Here is a 20,679-nt window from a genome sequence, read left to right on the forward strand (position 1 = left end):
ATTACACTGGAACTGCAGCGAGCAACTGTTGATCACCTTATTTTACGGATGCAGCATCTCGTCGACGTCTCCAGTGTTCATATTGAACAAATTGTGTACTTTACATGTGGCAAGGGCCTTATCGACCATACGCCTGCTCTATGAGCCTCTTCCACTTCTGCCCGTCCAATGCGCTGTTTGTCCAGTTTCTGTTGCAGTTCATCCTAGTTGTGTCCTCCGGAATGTTATCTCGCCATCCGATGTGTAAGCAGCAGTAAATAATAAAATCAATATTATGCTTAGGAAATTGCTTGACCTTTTCTGTCCACGTCCAATTCTTAACCCATTACAAACGGAAACATTTCTCTTCGTCTTTGTTGTATTCAAACCGCCAGATTTGCACCAGGTGACTAAAATTGGAACTAATTTTTTCCAGTTAAATCGTTTCCGCATTAACGTATTAGAATATCTACCAAGTTTCGCTGCCATACGATAATTACAGTTTCTCTGCCTCGTGATGACTGGGTGTTGTGTGATGTCCTTAGGTTAGTTAGGTTTAAGTAGTTCTAAGTTCTAGGGGACTGATGACCATAGATGTTAAGTCCCAAACTGCCCGGAGCCATTTGAACCATTTTTATAATTACAGCCCACACTGCACTTATGTGAATAGCTGCACCTTACTTATAACCACTCGGTACGAAGAAGTGGTCATATTATAAAGACTTTCGGCACATCAATCTCTTTCGCACTGTTGTCAATATGTAATTCGATACCCCATCGAAAGGGGAACTCATGGCCACGTTTCGTCCGATACTCGCTACAGCGACTCACCTGGACCTCTGATGCTGTCTAGGAACTGACCATGGTTTCAGGGTCCATTATCGATAAAGAAGTGCAAAGCAAATTCATCAAGATAAATTTAGACAACATTGTCCGTTGAGTGCAGCGATCTGGTACTATACTTCGCTTAAAGCAACAGCCGAGATGGCAATAACATTTTTATTATTATGACCGGTTTCGGCTTATGCTAAAGCCATCCTCAGATTTTTTGGGCCCCTATGGTTGATACTTAGGCGGCTCCTAGATTTTTCACGTGTATATCACGATCGTACACTGTGACTGATGACTGAGGCTCCACGGGTCAAATACACTCCTGGAAATGGAAAAAAGAACACATTGACACCGGTGTGTCAGACCCACCATACTTGCTCCGGACACTGCGAGAGGGCTGTACAAGCAATGCTCTCACGCACGGCACAGCGGACACACCAGGAACCGCGGTGTTGGCCGTCGAATGGCGCTAGCTGCGCAGCATTTGTGCACCGCCGCCGTCAGTGTCAGCCAGTTTGCCGTGGCATACGGAGCTCCATCGCAGTCTTTAACACTGGTAGCATGCCGCGACAGCGTGGACGTGAACCGTATGTGCAGTTGACGGACTTTGAGCGAGGGCGTATAGTGGGCATGCGGGAGGCCGGGTGGACGTACCGCCGAATTGCTCAACACGTGGGGCGTGTGGTCTCCACAGTACATCGATGTTGTCGCCAGTGGTCGGCGGAAGGTGCACGTGCTCGTCGACCTGGGACCGGAACGCAGCGACGCACGGATGCACGCCAAGACCGTAGGATCCTACGCAGTGCCGTAGGGGACCGCACCGCCACTTCCCAGCAAATTAGGGACACTGTTGCTCCTGGGGTATCGGCGAGGACCATTCGCAACCGTCTCCATGAAGCTGGGCTACGGTCCCGCACACCGTTAGGCCGTCTTCCGCTCACGCCCCAACATCGTGCAGCCCGCCTCCAGTGGTGTCGCGACAGGCATGAATGGAGGGACGAATGGAGACGTGTCGTCTTCAGCGATGAGAGTCGCTTCTGCCTTGGTGCCAATGATTGTCGTATGCGTGTTTGGCGCCGTGCAGGTGAGCGCCACAATCAGGACTGCATACGACCGAGGCACACAGGGCCAACACCCGGCATCATGGTGTGGGGAGCGATCTCCTACACTGGCCGTACACCACTGGTGATCGTCGAGGGGACACTGAATAGTGCACGGTACATCCAAACCGTCATCGAACCCATCGTTCTACCATTCCTAGACCGGCAAGGGAACTTGCTGTTTCAACAAGACAATGCACGTCCGCATGTATCCCGTGCCACCCAACGTGCTCTAGAAGGTGTACGTCAACTACCCTGGCCAGCAAGATCTCCGGATCTGTCCCCCATTGAGCATGTTTGGGACTGGATGAAGCGTCGTCTCACGCGGTCTGCACGTCCAGCACGAACGCTGGTCCAGCTGAGGCGCCAGGTGGAAATGGCATGGCAAGCCGTTCCACAGGACTACATCCAGCATCTCTACGATCGTCTCCATGGGAGAATAGCAGCCTGCATTGCTGCGAAAGGTGGATATACACTGTACTAGTGCCGACATTGTGCATGCTCTGTTGCCTGTGTCTATGTGCCTGTGGTTCTGTCAGTGTGATCATGTGATGTATCTGACCCCAGGAATGTGTCAATAAAGTTTCCCCTTCCTGGGACAATGAATTCACGGTGTTCTTATTTCAATTTCCAGGAGTGTACTATGCAGTTCCGGCGCCGACTACGGATGAAATCATCAACAGCTAATGGCAAACGCTTCACAAGAATTGAAATGTCGTTGAGAATGAGAGGAAAAACATGTCATGTATTGATATGACAAACACATCGTTGTTATTCATTTTTTGTCGATAAACATATGAACTAGAGAGTAGTACGTGTCCATATAATTACTGCTCTTTAGGTCATATGTGTGTGAAATCTTACGGGACTTAACTGCTAAGGTCATCAGTCCCTAAGCTTACACACTACTTAACCTAAATTATCCTGAGGACAAACAAACACATCCATGCCCGAGGGAGGACTCGAATCTCCGCCGGAACCAGCCACACAACCCATGACTGCAGCGCCTCAGACCGCACGGCCTGCTCATTAGTTTATTCGTTTACCGACAAAACATTAATAAGAACGATGTGTTTGACATGTCACTAGATGACACTGATTCTTCTTTCGTTGTCAACGACATTTCAATTTTTGTGAGGCGTGTGCCATTGGCTGTTGATGACGTGTTCCATAGACGGCGTGGGAATTACATACTACTTAACCTGTGGCTCCGCAGCCATCGGTCACAGTGTAAGATCGTGGTATCGCGTCGAAAGCGTAGGAGCAGCCAGCACCAGACATAGGGTGCCCAAAAAATCTGAGGATATTGATTGGCGACTCCATAGAGTGCTGTGTGCACAACGATCATATACGTGAAATTAGAAAGAAGGTCAGCGTTGGCGGTAATTTTGATGGTTTATTGACAGCGAAATCGATTTTCAATCACATAGTGATCAACAGCAGTGCTGTAGTGTACAAATTAAACTCATAGGCACTGGTGTCAAGTTATCATCAGTAACCAAAGCTATGTAACGATCACAATAACTATGTGATTGAAAATCGATTTTGCTGTCAATAAACCATCAAAATTACGGCCAACGCTGACCTTCCTTCTAATCTGCGGATAGGTTTCCCTGATGGTAACATCCTGGCTTGGAGGACTTTGAGTATAGCAAAGAGTACAGGATTACTTGCTAAAGTTCCTTATGGGACACTTGTTCCAGATAAGCCATTTACTTTGTCTGCAAGAAGAAGCTCAATGCAGACGAATATCTTTTTACCTGGGCTAAATTTACAATGGTAATTGTAAAATAAAGATTAATGTTGACTGTATGTTCTATTACAGTCAGTAAATTTCCTTTTCTTATTCGCTAATCCTCCCCTTTTTTAAAAAGTTATTTTTTGTGTTATTGTGATCGTTACATAGCTTTGGTTACTGATGGTAACTTGATACCAGTGCCTATGAGTTTAATTTGTACACTACAGCACTGAAGATGATCACTATGTGATTGAAAATCGATTTTGCTGTCAATAAACCATCAAAATTACGGTCAACGCTGACCTTCCTCCTAATCTGATAATAGCTCAAAATAAGCGGAAAGCAGTCGTAATAGACAAATGTTTTGCGATCTAGACTGTTGTTTTAACTAAAGCGCAAAATTTTGTTACAGTACCATACCTTGAAAATACGTTACTGAACTCTGTTACTGACACTAAGGTTCTAGGCCTATGGGTACAAGATAATTTAAAATGGGACTGTCATATAAAAGAACTCGAGAAAAAACTTTCAAAAGCTTGTTATGCTGTGCGTGTGTTAAATAAAAGTGCAAGCAAGTCAACAGTTATTCAGGCGTATTATGCATACTCCCATGCACTACTTCGATATGGGCTAATCTTCTGCGGAAATTCAGCCACCAGCATAAAGACCTTTAGGATGCAGAAAAGAGCAATCAGGGCTATCTGCAACCTATGAAAACTGGAAACATGTAGAGCACATTTCATCCAGATGAAAATAATGAGCCTACCGAGCCTTTACATATATGAGGGTATCCTGTTCGCAAATTAGTATCTTTTAAACCAAACTGGACATCTTCAACAAAATAAGCATATACACAGTCACAACACAAGAAACACAAATAATATCCACATGTCACAGTGTAGAACAGCACTGTACCAAAAAAGTGTATCACAGGTAACAGTTCAGCTATATAACAGCCTACCCAGTGGTTTAAAATCGTAACAACATAAACATTTTTTTAAACATAATCTTAAGTCATTTACAGTGGAAAAATGTTTTTCCTCTGTAAAAGAATTTTTAAATTACAAAAAATAGCCTTGTAAACAATGATTATCTAATAATGGTTAAATTCAAATTGCTATATTTGTCACTTGTAATTTATGATTGTTAATTGTAATTAATTCTGTTATTCTCTCTCTCTCTCTCTCTCTCTCTCTCTCTCTGTCTGTGTGCGTGTGTGTGTGTGTGTGTGTTTCTGCTCCTTTCGCAAATTTGACTTGTCCTATATTCAGTGTACTGTTTAAGTATGTAATGAATCAAATGGACCAATAAATAAATGAATGAATGAATGAGCTAATACGTCTTTCCTAAAACGAAATGGCATGCATTTTTACGAAATTGCTCTAAAGATTTCGGGATTAACCATAGCGATTTGCACTGTGGCAGAGCTTCTGAAAGATAGCGATTGCCTATCAGTACTGACGGTCCGTAATCTGATGCCCGCGGAACACCTGCGTCAGAGCTGCCGCACGGCTGGTTGCCCTGGCAACCGGTCGACCTGGCTATCGATCCGCGCACGCCTGCTAACGGAGGTAAAGCCGCCGCCGGAGAGGGGTAACTGGAGGCCGCCTGCCCTACAGCAGTGGTGCCCGAGTCCGTTGGCGAGTGGAGGGGGTAGTGGAGAGCTCATGGAAGGGGGAGGGGTGGGCGCGACCACCGCGGCAGCCGCTGGCGGCAACGCTCGCAGTGCCAGTGGCTAGCTGGCCTCCGCAGAGTGCGAAGTGAGTTGTGTCCGCCTTTCCTCGCACGAACCCTGCAGCGTACGCGGCGCGCGGACACCACAGCTGAACGCAAAAGGTAGGAAGCAACAGCGGCGCGTCCGCGCTGTCTCGTACAGTGAGCCACGTGACGGTGGCCTGGCGAGTCAGTTTTCTGGAGCAGTAGCTGTCACGGCGTCGTACTGTGTTATTTACACTTCGGTTTCCCTTCCTGCGTGTTTTTGGGAGCGAGGATTGATACAGCCTCAGACCACGAATTAACTACTTATCTACTACTACAACTTGGCTGGGCGATATGACAATCCTGTGCAAACGTTACTTATCGTCACCTAGCAGTAAGGGAGCTATCGCAGTTTGCCTTTATACTGACGAAAATCACAACAACCACACAGATACTCATCGAATTTGAACTGACGAAATGGTAGATAGGTTTCAGAGTCATAGACGTTTTCACCTTACGTGATAATAAGATACCTTAGACATGACGGTGCAACCACAATGTTATCTGTTGTTAGGAGATACGCAGATATATTTAAAGGAATTGCAGTCAGAACAAGTCTCCTAGTACTCATGTTTTCTTAAAATGTGTTATTCACTTTCAGCTAACCATTACCTTAAGATTATATTGCGTTTCACAGTTTGACTAATTGTCTAAACTATACACAGATAACGCCATCTTATGCTGTTTGCTTCATTAACGTGCTACCCATAATGAATTAACTTTAAGCTCATTTATTGCTAACGTCATATAAAGGCATTTTTGGTTTTGTGAACATTAACTTTTTTTCCATAAATAAGGATTGTCACTGCATAAAATAGATATCATGCTAGACTGCAAGATATATTGTAAATAACTGTACTTCTGCAGCAAGTAACAATGCATTAACATAGGTTATCTGCAGTTTAATGTAGCTGCAATGCGTAGACCGAGAAAACATGTCACATTTTCAGCCTGTGATTAATGATCTTTGAATAACATGAGTACGAGGCAGATCACATATCCCCTTCTTACTCAGCTACAGGAGGAATACGAAAGACTCCTAAGCAATTTTATCATTTTCATTGACACAACGTCCTGATAATGTCGTGAATGTGCTAAACAATCACTGTAATTATATTTCGCATTTTACATGTGTCTTTTGACAGTTTTTGTATACTATGGACTGGTCATTTTGTAAATACAGGTTGTGTATGTGGCTCAATTAATGTTTTCTGTATTACTATAACTTTGTTTTACATATTTTTATATATCAATACATGTGTATGCACTTTCTGTTGGGTTATTTCCTTTTAGCATTGTTCAATATAAACCGAAATCGGTTGCTGAATAGCAAATAAAACTCAAGTTCAGTTGTTGTACATAGAATTAAATTCGTCAGCTGTTTCATAATCGTGTAACTGTAAACACTTTACAGTATGAAATTAGCATGCTTGGCGAGGGTCCCAACTTCATCTTCCGTCAACGCTCTCGCTTTTGTTGATGCAACCTTCAATGGGTTTCTAATGCACTTGTACCTATCCCATATTTGTTGCACCGCTGACATTAGGACACTTACGCAGTGAAGCAATAATACAAGGTATGCTTTTCGTAGCACAAAAAATTGCAAACTCTGTTGTTTTAATGTACATTCGATAACCCTACTTATAACGTTGCGAAGCGTCGCATCCGTTCTTCTTACTGCCACACTCCTTCGATACGAAATTTCTGATTTCCGCAATTGTTTTTGTCGAAATATACGTCACGTGGTATTCTACAACTCTTCTTTGGCACTATTTTGAAGAAGTGGAGAGCTCTGAGGTATACGTCATTTGTACCACACTTTCTGAATCTAGGTTGTTAACTTGAGCGAGTGGTTGTTTAACATTCCTTTTGATGCTTTATTTGATTTCTAATTGTAAATGATACGCTATTTCGGATCTTTTCGATTACTGTGGATTAAATAAATGAAAAACTGAAACCGTGTTTTTTTGCCAAAATAAATACACTGACTATTTGCATTCAGTATCTCTTCAGTTTTAAGGTATAATAAAAACTTTCAGTACTGACTTCACACTTGAAATAAAGGGCATTAACTGACCAACACCTTGATTACTCAAGACGCAAGGCAGAGTCCTGACTCTGGCCGGAAATAACCATGTGTAGTGCAAAATGTTCTATTTCATATCATATCAACCATTTTACTCAGAAGTACATCTACTGCCAACTCTTAACCAAGACACTGTGACAGCACGACATGTGTAACTGTAGTTTAAAACTGACACAGGCTGCCCTATCTTGAATGACACTGAATACGAAGGCGTGCTAGAAAAGTAACGCCTCCTAATTTTTTATGTGAAAATTTAAAGTTTTTAAATATAACAAGCGTTATTCATATTCTACGTCTTTATTATTCTTCATGTCCACGTAACTATTTCTCAGCACAGTCACCCTGGCGACGAACTAATTTCTCCCAATGTGAGACGAGTTTGTTGTTTGATTTTGTTGATACAGCCTCACGTCTGCCTCCACCGCTTCATCACTGTCAACATGAAGTTCTTGAAGGTGTTCTCGAAGGTTTGGAAAGAGATGAAAACAAAATGGGACCATGTCGGGACTTTATGGACGAGGATCGATTACTGTGAACCCAAGGCGTCGGATTGTTACAGATGTGTGTGATCTCAGGGATACGGTGCTTCATGTGTGGACGAATTCTTCGAATTCGAAACTCAAGCACCGACACAGTTACGTTTCAAGACGTCACATTACTCGCTACAGTTCGGAGCCCTCTAATGGCAGAGGGCTGCAGATATGTAGGCATGAAGAACAAAGATGTAGAACGTCAATAACGTTTGTTTTTATTTAAAACGCTTTAAGAATTTTCACGTAAAAAATTCGGAGGCATTACTTTCCAGCACGCACTCGGATGTTGGTAAACAGTGCAAAGGTGAGTCTAACTGGAAGTGACAAACACAGGTTCCATGGCTGCTAACACACGACTGTTATGGCACTGACTTATTCTCAGCAACGGAAATACACTAAATGATTTTTTTGACTGAAAGAGGAGCATTTACTAAGATTTCTTCGGCTGCAAAAAGAGTATTTACGAATCTGAACGTTCGCGAAGTGTTAGGGTGGAGCGCTGGAATTCGCACACAGAGGAGGCCAGCCTCATTGGCAGTGAGACAGCTGGAGGCCGCGTCTGGCCGAAGGTCTGACTCAGGGTGCGAGACGTGCTTGGAAGGGGCAATTCCAAGGGCACTGGCCGACAAACTACGACCTGGACTGCGTCTTTCGTACATGCGAATTGCACATTTAACAATGCCCAAGGAAATTCTGGTCATATGTAAAGGCTGTTAGTGACACCAAAATTAGTGTCCTGTCACCACTGGAAGAAACTGGAACTGAAGTTGAGAGTAGAAAAGAAAACCCCCAGCTGAAGTCGTTAAAATTGAATGAAACCCTTGGGCCCGATGGAATCCCTAAAACATTTTATTCCCAATTCGCTGCCCTTTGTTAACTATAATCTATTAACAAACAACTGTGCCCCGTAATGGGAATAAAGCACAGAACACACCTGTCTACAAGAAGTCTATCAGAAGTGATTCACAAAGCAACTGTCCAATGTCCTTGATAGAAGTATCTCGAACAAAAAAGAGCTTCTCCATGCCAATCAGCATGGATTTCGAAAGCCTTGATCATGTAAAACCCATCTCTCGCTTTTCTCCTCAAGGCCGTTTCAAATGGCTCTGAGCACTATGGGACTCAACATCTTAGGTCATAAGTCCCCTAGAGCTTAGAACTACTTAAACCTAACTAACCTAAGGACATCACACACACCCATGCCCGAGGCAGGATTCGAACCTGCGACCGTAGCAGTCCCGTGGTTCCGGACTGCAGCGCCAGAACCGCTAGACCACCGCGGCCGGCAAGGCCGTTTATTAAGGCAGTCAGGTAGATGCAGAATTTCTCGATTTCCGATAAGCATTTGCTTCAGTATAACATCTACACTTATTATCACATGTACGATCATACGGGGTTTCACACGAAATGTGTGACTGGACTGAGCATTTATTGGTAGAGAGGACGCAGCATGTTATCTTGGAGGAAGAGTCATCGACAGACTTTGAAGTAACCTCGGCTTTACCCCTGCAAAGTGTGTTGGGTGGCTTTCTGTCCATGCTGTATATTAATTCTCTTGTGGAAAATGTTAAAAGTAACCTCACACCTTGCGGAGATCATGCAGATATGTACAACGAAGTACAGTCTGAACGAAGCTGTACTGATATTCAGTCAGACCCTGATGACGTTTCAGGGTGGTGTAACGACTGGCAGCTTGCTTTAAATGGTCAAAAATGTTAAACTGTGCACTTCAGGAAACGAAAAAAACATGGTGCCCTATGAATATAATTATTGAGTCACAGCTGGAATCTGTAAATGCTTGGGTATGACACTTAGCAGGGACATGACGTGGAACTATCACATAGGATCAGCTGCCAGTGAAGCAGGTAGCAGACTGCAGAAATGCAGTCACTCTACAAAAGAGATTGCTTACAAATCACTCGTGCGACCCATCCCAGAATACTGCTGATGTGTGTTAGCCATACCAAATGGGACTGGAAGGGGATATTGAACACACACAGAGAAGGGCAGCACCAATGGTCATAGGTTCGTTGGACTCGCGGGAGAGTGTCACTGAGATATTGAAAGAAATGAACTGGCAGACTCTTGAAGATAGACGGAAATTATCCCGAGACAGTCTGCTAACAAAGTTTCAAGAACTGGCTTTGAATGACGACTAGGGATATATCATATCGCTCGCATAGGGACCCTGGGGATAAAATTAGATTAATGACAGCATACACTGAAGCATTTAAACAATCATTTTTCGCGCGCTCCATACCTGAGTGGAATGATAGAAACCTCAATAGCTGGTATAGTGGGACACACCCCCTACCATGCACTTCACAATGGTTCGCAAATTATGGATGTAGATGTATAAAACAAGAGATTTCTAGTTACTTGAGGGGACTAATCAATAGCTTACATTGTGAATTTGGGTGAGTCTTTTCGTGAATCACTCGTATAGAAACTCACTAATTTCGTTATAACGTCAAGTAAGAGGAAGCGAACACCTGCAAGAATGGATTAGTCTCTCTGACATCGAGTACTGCCTGGAAACGGAGTATATACAGATCATTTATCCATTTTGCCTAAATTAAGAAATGTCATTTGAATCAAAATGGTTGTGTCAACACCCATATCTGTACTGCACAAACGATTATGTATTGTGGGGCACACTGCTGTTGAAATACACTGGTGAACTAACACATTATGGCCACCTGCATAATAGTGTTTTGGTCCATATTTGGATCGCAACATAGCAACGATTCTGCGTGACATAGATTAAACAAGTCCTTGGTAGGTCTCCGCAGGTATGTAGCATCAGACGTTCACGCACAGGTCACACTCCCGTGAATTACGGGCCGGTGGTTTGTGGGCGTGGAGCTGGCGATCGATAGTACCCCAAATGGGTTCCATCAGGTTCAAATCGAGCGATTCCAGTGATCAAGGCACCATCGTGACTCCACTATCGTGCTGCTTAAACTACTGTACTACGATTCTGGCCTCGTGACAGGGACAGTTATCCTGCAGGAAGATACCATCGCTGTCACGATAGACATCAAGCATGAAGGGATACAAGTTGTGCACAGCTGTCACGGTGCCTTCGATTATTACCACATCTCCCTTGGCAATCCAGGTGAATGACCCCCATAACATAATGCTGTCCCCAGCGACCTACGTCCGCTGGGCGGTGTACATTTCTACACTACTAGTCATTAAAATTGCTACACAAAGAAGAAATGCAGATGATAAACGGGTATTCATTGGACAAATATATTATACTAGAACTGACATGGGATTACATTTTCACGCAATTTGGGTGCATAGATCCTGAGAAATCAGTACCCAGAACAACCACCTCTGGCCATAACAACGGCCTTGATACGCCTGGGCATTGAGTCAAACAGAGCTTGGATGGCGTGTACAGGTACAGCTGCCAGGCAACTTCAACACGATACCACCGTTCATCAAGAGTAGTGACTGGCGTATTGTGACGAGCCAGTTGCTCGGCCCCCATTGACCAGACGTTTTCAATTGGTGAGAGATCTGGAGAATGTGCTGGCCAGGGCAGCAGTCGAACATTTTCTGTAACCAGAAAGGCCCGTACAGGACCTGCAACATGCGGTCGTGCATTATCCTGCTGAAATGTAGGGCTTCGCAGGGATCAAATGAAGGGTAGAGCCACGGGTCGTAACACATCTGAAATGTTACGTCCACTGTTCAACGTTCCGTCAATGCGAACAAGAGGTGACCGAGACGTGTTACCAATGGCACCCCATACCATCACGCCGGGTGATACGCCAGTATGACGATGACGAATACACGCTTCCAATGTGCGTTCACCGCGATGTCGCCAAACACGGATGCGACCATCATGATGCTGTAAACATAACCTGGATTCATCCGAAAAATGACGTTTCGCCATTCGTGCACCCAGGTTCGTCGTTGAGTACACCATCGCAGGCGTTCCTGTCTGTGATGCAGCGTCAAGGGTAACCGCAGCCATGGTCTCCGAGCTGATAGTCCATGCTGCTGCAAACGTCGTCGAACTGTTCGTGCAGATGGTTGTTGTCTTGTAAACGTCGCCATCTGTTGACTCAGGGATCGAGACGTGGCTGCACGATCCATTACAGCCATGCGGATAAGATGCCTGTCATCACGACTGCTAGTGATACGAGGCCGCTGGGATCCAGCACGGCGTTCCGTATTACCCTCCTGAACCCACGGATTCCATATTCTGCTAACAGTCATTGCATCTCGACCAACGTGAGCAGCAATGTCGCGATACGATAAACCGCAATAGCGATAGGCTACAATCCGACCTTTACCAAAGTCGGAAACGTGATGGTACGCATTTCTCCTCCTTACACGAGGCATCACAACAACGTTTCACCAGGCAACACCGGTCAATTGCTGTTTGTGTATGAGAAATCGGTTGGAAACTTTCCTCATGTCAGCACGTTGTAGGTGTCGCCACCGGCGCCAACCTTGTCTGAATGCTCTGAAAAGCTAATCATTTGCATATCACAGCATGTTCTTCCTGTTGGTTAAATTTCGCGTCTGTTTCACTTCATCTTTGTGGTGTAGCAATTTTAATGGCCAGTAGTGTAGCAGCTGTTCACCTGGATGAAGGCATATCCAGTCAAGACCATCGACCTGCTGTTACAAAAAACGTGTTTGATTCGACCAAGCGACACGTTTCCACAACCTCGATGACCCCGTTTCCAATACAATCGTAACTGTCCATTGGAACAGCTAGGAATGGTCTGCTACTGAGCCCCACGCTCTGGCAATGTGTGTGCTGAACAGTGTGCTTGGTTGGTTGGTTGGTTTGGGGAAGGAGACCAGACAGCGTGGTCATCGGTCTCATCGGATTAGGGAAGGATTGGGAAGGAAGTCGGCCGTGCCCTTTTAGAGGAACCATCCCGGCATTTGCCTGGAGTGATTTAGGGAAATCACGGAAAACCTAAATCAGGATGGCCGGACGCGGGATTGAACCGTCGTCCTCCCGAATGCGAGTCCAGTGTCTAACCACTGCGCCACCCCGCTCGGTCTGTGTGCTTGGAAACACTTGTGCCTGCACCAGGATTGTACTCGTCGTCACGTCTGCCACATCGCCATTGATTGGTTGATGTGGGGGAGGGGACCAAACAGCGAGGTCATCGGTCCCACCGGATTAGGGAACGATGGGGAAGGAATAGCACGGAAAACCTAAATTAGGCTGGCGGACGCGCGTTTGGACCGTCGTCCTTCCGAGCAAGAGTCCAGTGTGCTAACTACCGCGTCACCTCTCTCGTTACACATCGCCGTCTATCTTCCTGTAGGGAGCAGGCAGTCTCTGACCTTCCCGTTCTGCGATGAGGTGTCGATGCCCAACACCCTGTCACTGCTCGTGGTCTCGTCACCCTTCAGTCACTTTCCATAATTGCTCACGATAGGAGCCTGTGAACATCCGAACGGCTTCATCGTTTCCGACACGCCTCTCCTTAGGTGACGGGCTGTAACAATCTACGCTTAATCGACGTCGCTTTTGTCACGCTTATGTCAGTGTATTTCTCCGTTTGCGGTCGGTATCGTTCCTAGAATGATTTCTCTCTCTTCTGCTCATATACGAGGGTTGTCCACAAAGTAAGTTTCGATCGGTCGCGAAATGGAAACCACAGTGAAAACCAGAAACGTTTTATTTGCAACAGTTAGGTTCACCTTCTATATTCTTCTCTACATAGTCGCCGCTGCAACTTCGAGTGTTGTTGTAGTGTTGTATCAATTTTCCAATATCCTCGTCATAGAAAGCAGCCGCTTGTGCTTTCGACCACTTATCTGCACTGATCTGCAGCTCGTTGCCTGTGGAAAAATTTTGTCTTCATAGCCAGCGGTTCCTGTGAGCAGAGATGAGACAGGGGGAACCAATTACGAACTGTATTGTGGGTGATCAAACACTCATCGGAAACGCTGCACGAGCGTCTTCATTGCCCCTGCAGTGTGCGGCCGAGAATTGGCATGAAGGAACTGCTCGACAGTTGTGTTATGTAGGCTGCATGACACAGGCGAAATCTCAAACCAGGGCCTCATACTTGGCGGGAGACGCTATTCCCTACGCATCTTTACGCGCTCGCTGTTCACTCAAAACTGTAAAGAGCGACGCGACACGATCGACGGGCATATTAGAAACACTGCCCAACACATCTGTGCAAAGCTTTACCGGGTTTTCCCAGTGGTTTCCATTTCGCGACCAATCGGAACTTACTTTCTGGGCAACCATCGTACTTTCCATACCACGTTACGTGCCCACAGCGCCAGCAAGTGGTATTCAGTTTCGCCGTGGGCAGCGGTGAAGGTCTAAGCAGAAACTTATCCAGGGGGAGGGGTTGGGAACAAGACTTTGAAGTTGCTATTTTTTATATACTGGGTGATCAAATAGTCAGTATAAATTTGAAAACTGAATAAATCACGAAATAATGTAGATAGAGAGGTATAAATTGACACACATGCTTGGAATGACATGGGGTTTTATTAGAACCAAAAAATACAAAGGTTCAAAAAATGTCCGAGACAAAGCAAAGATGATGTTATTTACAGGAAATGCTCAATATGTCAACCATCATTCCTCAACAATAGCTGTAGTCGAGGAATAATGTTGTGAACAGCACTGTAAAGCGTGTCCTGAGTTATGGTGCGCCACTGGCGTCGGATGTTGTCTTTCAGCATCCCTAGAGATGTCGGTCGATCACGATACACTTGCGACTTCAGGTAACCCCAAAGCCAATAATCGCACGGACTCAGGTCTGGGGACCTGAGAAGCCAAGCATGACGGAAGTGGCGGCTGAGCACACGATCATCACCAAACGACGCGCGCAAGAGATCTTTCACGCGTCTAGCAATATGAGGTGGAGCGCCATCCTGCATAAACATCGTACGTTCCAGCAGGTGTGTATCAGCCAGCCTGGGGATGATGCGATTCTGTAACATATCGGCCTACCTCTCACCCGTCACGGTAGCAGTCACTGACGTTTTGCTGTCCAGCGCCATCTGTCGGACATTTTGTGAACTACTTTTTTTTTCTAATAAAACCCTATGTCATTCCAAGCATGTGTGTCAATTTTTACCTTTCTATCTACATTATCCAAATTTATACTGACTTTTTGATCACCCGGTAAGTGAGCTGGTCAGTTTCTAATCGTGTCATAACACTAGAAATAAATTTCATAGGTGACACAAAATACGGAGGATTAATGGTTAGAATGTTTTGGCTAGCCTTGTGCGTGTGCATATACACACGTACGTCTGACAGGCATTTTTTAAACAATTGAGCATCTTAACCACCTCCTTACAGTGTATTTATCTACTGACGAAATTTTGCTGTCAACAATCCATTTGAGTTTCAGCGTACAAGATATTTTTAAGTATAGTGTGACGTTAGTTCCCGCATCATCCTTGATATTTTCTCCAACGGAGACGGCATCTTGCCGCAAGATAACCATCGGTGTCACCCGTTACTGAAATTTAAATTGCTGCTGTATCTTCTACAGAAATTGCTGTCTTGTCCTAGGTTAAAATATGATCTGGGCGCAGTCTCTCTGACCGTGACCGTGACGCGGCTCTGGGAATAGAAAAGTACCTTTGCTGACTTCTCTGGGTCCAGAACATCGCGAGTCGATTGGGTAGCTTCTCGTGGGAAATGTCCATGTTTCTTGAGAGCAGGAGCAGGTCCCGTTGCCTGTGTCGTTAACGATCCGAAACAGCGCAACAAAAAGTGTTGGGAAGACTGACCGGTTACAGACTTCTCGAACGAAAGCGAAAACGAGAGGATTTAAGCGTTTCTTCGACCGCCGTGCTCAGTTAACACTGTGTAGGTACGTCAGCATGATGCCTCTTTTCTTCCTTTTGCAGGGGTGCAGGAACAGAAGGGCAAGCACCAACATCGTCGTCGTCATCATATTGCGAGTATTCTATGACTGGCACCTCCTCCTCGCTTCCTGTATTCCATTTCTTTCGATCGTGTCAGTCTCCTCCTTGTAGTCTTGTTGCATCCATCGCATCGCAGACATCTCGACCCCAGCTATTCCAAGGTCGATCACACTTTCTTCTTTCCGCTGGGGACCACCGCCGCACTTGCTATGGCAAATGTGTATCGTCCATTCTTTCCAGAAGTCCTTACCATTTCAGAAGTTTCGTATCGGTGGCTTCTATATTGATTTATCTTTACCCCTAGCCTCTCTTCTGTTGGTATTCGGTGCACGGTGGAGACGCCACAGCTACGGCTCCAAAACTCATCTCTAGCGCAAACAACTTGTCTCATTGACGCTTCTCCTCTGTACTTAGCGATGTTATCAACGTCCCGAGCGATATATCACCTGTCTCGTCCTTTCTGTTATGTTGTTATTCCAAAGGACCGAATTCAATTGTCTCACGGTCCTCTTGAAACGTCCTATTTTATTATTTAAGTCATCTTCACTTTTTCCTTTTGATGATGTCATAACCACCAGATACTTAAGTCTTACATACCCTGATCTTATTGGTTCCAACCTCCACATTCCCTATGGTTCTATCGTTAACCTTTAGTTATTTGGTTTTTCTCAAGATAATTGTGAAATACCGGTTTTCATATTCGTCTTTTCACTTCAGAAGCACGTACTCACCATTATTTTGGTCACCTGCTATGATGACGTGTTCATCATCGAAGAGATTTGTACTCCCACACCTTCACATTTGCTCCTCCACGCCCAATTTCCTTCTTCCACTTTGATTTTAAACAGCGTCGGTGCTGTAGCGCACACTTGGCGTAGTCCTTTTGTAATAGGAACCCCCGGTGACAATTAATCTCCTACTTTGACAGAACTCTCACAGTCCGTGCTTTGATGTAAGTAGGTGACAAGCCTTTTTTTTTTTTTTTTGTCCACAGATTGTTTTGTGGTACCGTGTCACAGACCTTTCGCAAATCCACGAAGACTAAACAGATCTGTATCTTCTGGCAATTATCTTCTGTATTAGATGCCGTAATGTCAATATTTCATCAGTGCATGAGCGCCCTGGCCTAAAACCACTCCGTTCTTCAGATATTGTAGCCTCCATTTCTATTCTTTAAGATTCTCCTATATAATCGTAATAGCGATGGCATCACACGTATACCCCGGTAATTTCCACAGTTTTGCTTACTTCGCTTCACGTGCATTGAAGTAATAACACACTTTTTTACATTCCTTGGGTACCTAGCCGGCCTTCAAACACTTCTTAAACAACCAGTCAAACATATCAGGCACAATCATAGGAGCTGCCCTTATTAATTCTATGGTTATTCCTCACGGACCTTATGGTTTTCCATTTTTCGTATGAAGCGGATGCAGTGAACGCAAATGTGACATCTCCACACGTTGCTACAATCGTACCGGGCCTCTTCAAACGGTCAGTGCAAAATATTCGTATTCCGCTTGGAAAACTGATAAAGCCTATCTCTAGACAAGATACGGTTATGCGCAAACATTTTTTCCAGAGATAAAGACGGCAATAAAGCTTCGTTAGCGTGGCAACCGATGATTCATTTCCAGGGTAGAGATACTAATTTCGTGTTTCAAAACAAGAACAAAAACCCTGTCGTTATTGCTGAGACAGCCAGTGGGCTGAGGTAGCCTTTAGTGACTACTGAATTTAGTTGTATTTTGTTACATTTCTCGTGTTCTAGTAATGAAATTTTGTCACGACAAAGATTCAGGACTATGAAAACTATCAGAATAACTTGCCAGAGGTGACTTCCGACACTTGTCAGTTTTCCACTCGTCGACTCTGCTCACCACCTAGCGATATAAAATTTTTTCTGTTTTATTATTGACGAGTATCAATACTTTATTAAGTAGATAAATTGTATTACACTGATACAGGTTAGCATATAAGGAGAACTGCTTTTTGCATTGCAGAGATACGGTCTAATAATTTTCTACGTATGATCGAAACCGGTTACCATCGCTGTTTTGTCGGACAATGTTTTCAGAAATTTTTATGTTGGAATAACGTTATGTATTAGACAGTTGGCTATTTTGATTGTGATGAGACTGTAAAACTTCTGATATTAGGCTGATGACTGGTTTCAGCCTAATAGGCAACAAATATTTGTTGGCAGTGCTAAACAAATATATGTCAAAGATTGTATTTAAAGCCTCAGCTACTTCATCTACCTCAGTTTAATAAGCTTCAAATTTCTTTGTTTGCTGGCTGTTCAGTCGTATTCTCTCGGATTTCTGTTAAGATCGATTTCCTAAACAGGAATTCCAGTTTAAGCTTGTAGCCTTCTATGAACTCAGCCGTCCGGTGTGGCCGTGCGGTTCTAGGCGCTTCAGTCTGGAACCGTGTGACCGCTACGGTCGCAGGTTCGAAACCTGCCTCGGGCATGGATGTGTGTGATGTCCTTAGGTTAGTTAGGTTTAAGTAGTTCTAAGTTCTAGGGGACTGATGACCACAGCAGTTAAGTCCCATAGTGCTCAGAGCCATTTGAACCATTTCCCCGCTCTGAGTCTTTCATTAACCTATAAAAATACCATGTATCTTCATACTACAATGTGCAGTGTTGTTATACACTGAAGGGCCAAAGAAAGTGGTATAGGCATGCCTATTCAAATACAGAGATACGTAAAAAGGCAGAATACGACGCTGCTGTCGGCAACGCGTACATAAGACAACAAGTGTCTGGCGCAATTGTTATACTGGTTACTGCTGCTGCAATGGCTGGTTATCAAGGTTTAAGTGAGTTGCAGCGTGGTGTTATAATCGGTGCATGAGCAATGGACACAACATCCCCGAGGTAGCGACGAAGTGACGATTTTCCTGTACGACTATTTCACGAGTGTACTGTGAATATAAGGACTCCGGTAAAACATCAAATCTCCGACATTGTTGCGGCCGGAAAAGGATCCTGCAACAACAGGACCATCGACGACTGAAGAGAATCGTTCAACGTGACAGAAATCCAACTCTTCCAAATTGCTGCAGATTTCAATGCTGGACCATCAACAAGTGTCAGCGGGCGAACCATTCACCGAAACAACATCGATATGGGCTTTCGGGGCCGAGGGCCCACTTGTGTACCATTGATGACTGCACGACGCAAAGTTTTACGCTTCGCCTGGGCCCGTCAACACCGAAATTGGACAGTTGATGACTAGAAACATTTTGCCTGGTCGGACGAGTCTCGTTTCAAATTATATCGAGCGGATGGAAGCGTACGGGTATGGAGACAACCTCATGAAGCCATGGACCCTGAATGTAAGAAGGGGACTGTTCAAGCTGGTGGATGATATGTATTGGTGTGGGGCGTGTGCAGTTGGAATGATATGGGGTCCCTGATACGTCTAGATACGACTCTGTCAGGTGACACGTACGTAAGTATTCTGTCTAATCAGTTGCGTCCATTATGCATTCCGACGGACGTGGGCAATTCCAGCAGGACAAAGCGACACTTCACACGTCCAGAATTTTCACAGAGTCTCTCTAGTAAAACTCTTCTGAGATTAAACACTTTCGCTGGCGACCAATCTCCCCACATGTGAAGATTATTGAGCGTATCTGGGATGCCTTGCAACGTGCTGTTCGGAAGAGCTCTCCACCCTCTCGTACTCCGACGGATTTATGGACAACTCTGCAGGATTCTTGGTATCAGTTTTGTCCGCACTTCTTCAGATTTTAGTCGAGTCCATGCCACGTCTTGTTGCGGCAGTCTGCGTGCTCGCAGGGACCCTGCACAATATTAGGCAGGTTTACGAGTTTCTTTGGCTCTTCAGTGTAATTAAACTTTCGCTACTTGAGAAGGCCCCAATGAGATACGAGTGGTACTTCGCGAATCGTTGTGTGAACATTTGTCAGAACATGTGGAAGAGAAATAACGAATAAGTGAGTGAAAGAAATAATTTTAATTTTCACTTGAGAGAGTAGCATTGTTGATAGCTCACCATACTTACGTTCCAGTTTACAAGCGTTGCTCGATGTGATGACGATTTGCATTCACGATAGCCTGGAACTGCAATTGTTAGCAGCGCTTTTCAAAAGGAGAAAATTGGAATGTACAGCTGTCGTAACACAGCTCATGCACTGCTCGAAGACAGCATATTGCTTGCAGCCATCTCAGCCGTGGCAACAATAACTTCTTCAATAATTTCTCACACAACTCGCCTCTTCGAGGAGTAATTCCCAAATCGGGACTTAATTCGAACATCAGGATCATGTTTCTTAACACTGGTGTGGAAAGACGACGTCTCTGTATTCCTTTAATGGGTCGATGCATGCAAAGAGTGGACGACCATGACTGGAAGATCAAGGACGAAGCGCTCCGATTAAAAAGGGTGTAAGAGAGGATTGTACTCTTTCACCTCCACTGTTCAATCTGTACATCAAATGAGCTCTAATCGAGATAAATGGAACGTTAAAAAAATGCTTCAAATGACTCTGAGCACTATGGGACTTAATATCTGAGGTCATCAGTCCCCTAGAACTTAGAACTAATGGAACCTAACTAACCTAAAGACATTACACACATCCATGCCCGATGCAAGATTCGAACCTGTGACCGTAGCGGTCGCGCGGTTCCAGACTGAAGCGCCTAGAACCGCTCGGCCACAACGGCCAGCTGGGACGTTAAAGAGTAGGATTAAAATTCAAGCTGAAAGGATTTCAATTATAAGATTCGCT

At 44.7% G+C, this 20,679-nt stretch overlaps 1 protein-coding gene across 1 annotated transcript in view; it reads left to right on the forward strand.

The window, feature by feature from the left end:
* Positions 1–5,391: 5,391 nt before the first annotated feature.
* Positions 5,392–20,679, forward strand: part of LOC126094434 (uncharacterized) — a 514,476-nt gene continuing 499,188 nt past the window's right edge. Inside the window, exon 1 of the mRNA XM_049908800.1 lies at positions 5,392–5,484. The gene's annotated coding sequence lies outside the window, so the exon portion shown is untranslated. The remainder of the gene's footprint in view (positions 5,485–20,679) is intronic.

The sequence above is a fragment of the Schistocerca cancellata genome, chromosome 8, assembly GCF_023864275.1.
Source record: "Schistocerca cancellata isolate TAMUIC-IGC-003103 chromosome 8, iqSchCanc2.1, whole genome shotgun sequence".
Taxonomy (NCBI): Eukaryota; Metazoa; Arthropoda; class Insecta; order Orthoptera; family Acrididae; genus Schistocerca; species Schistocerca cancellata.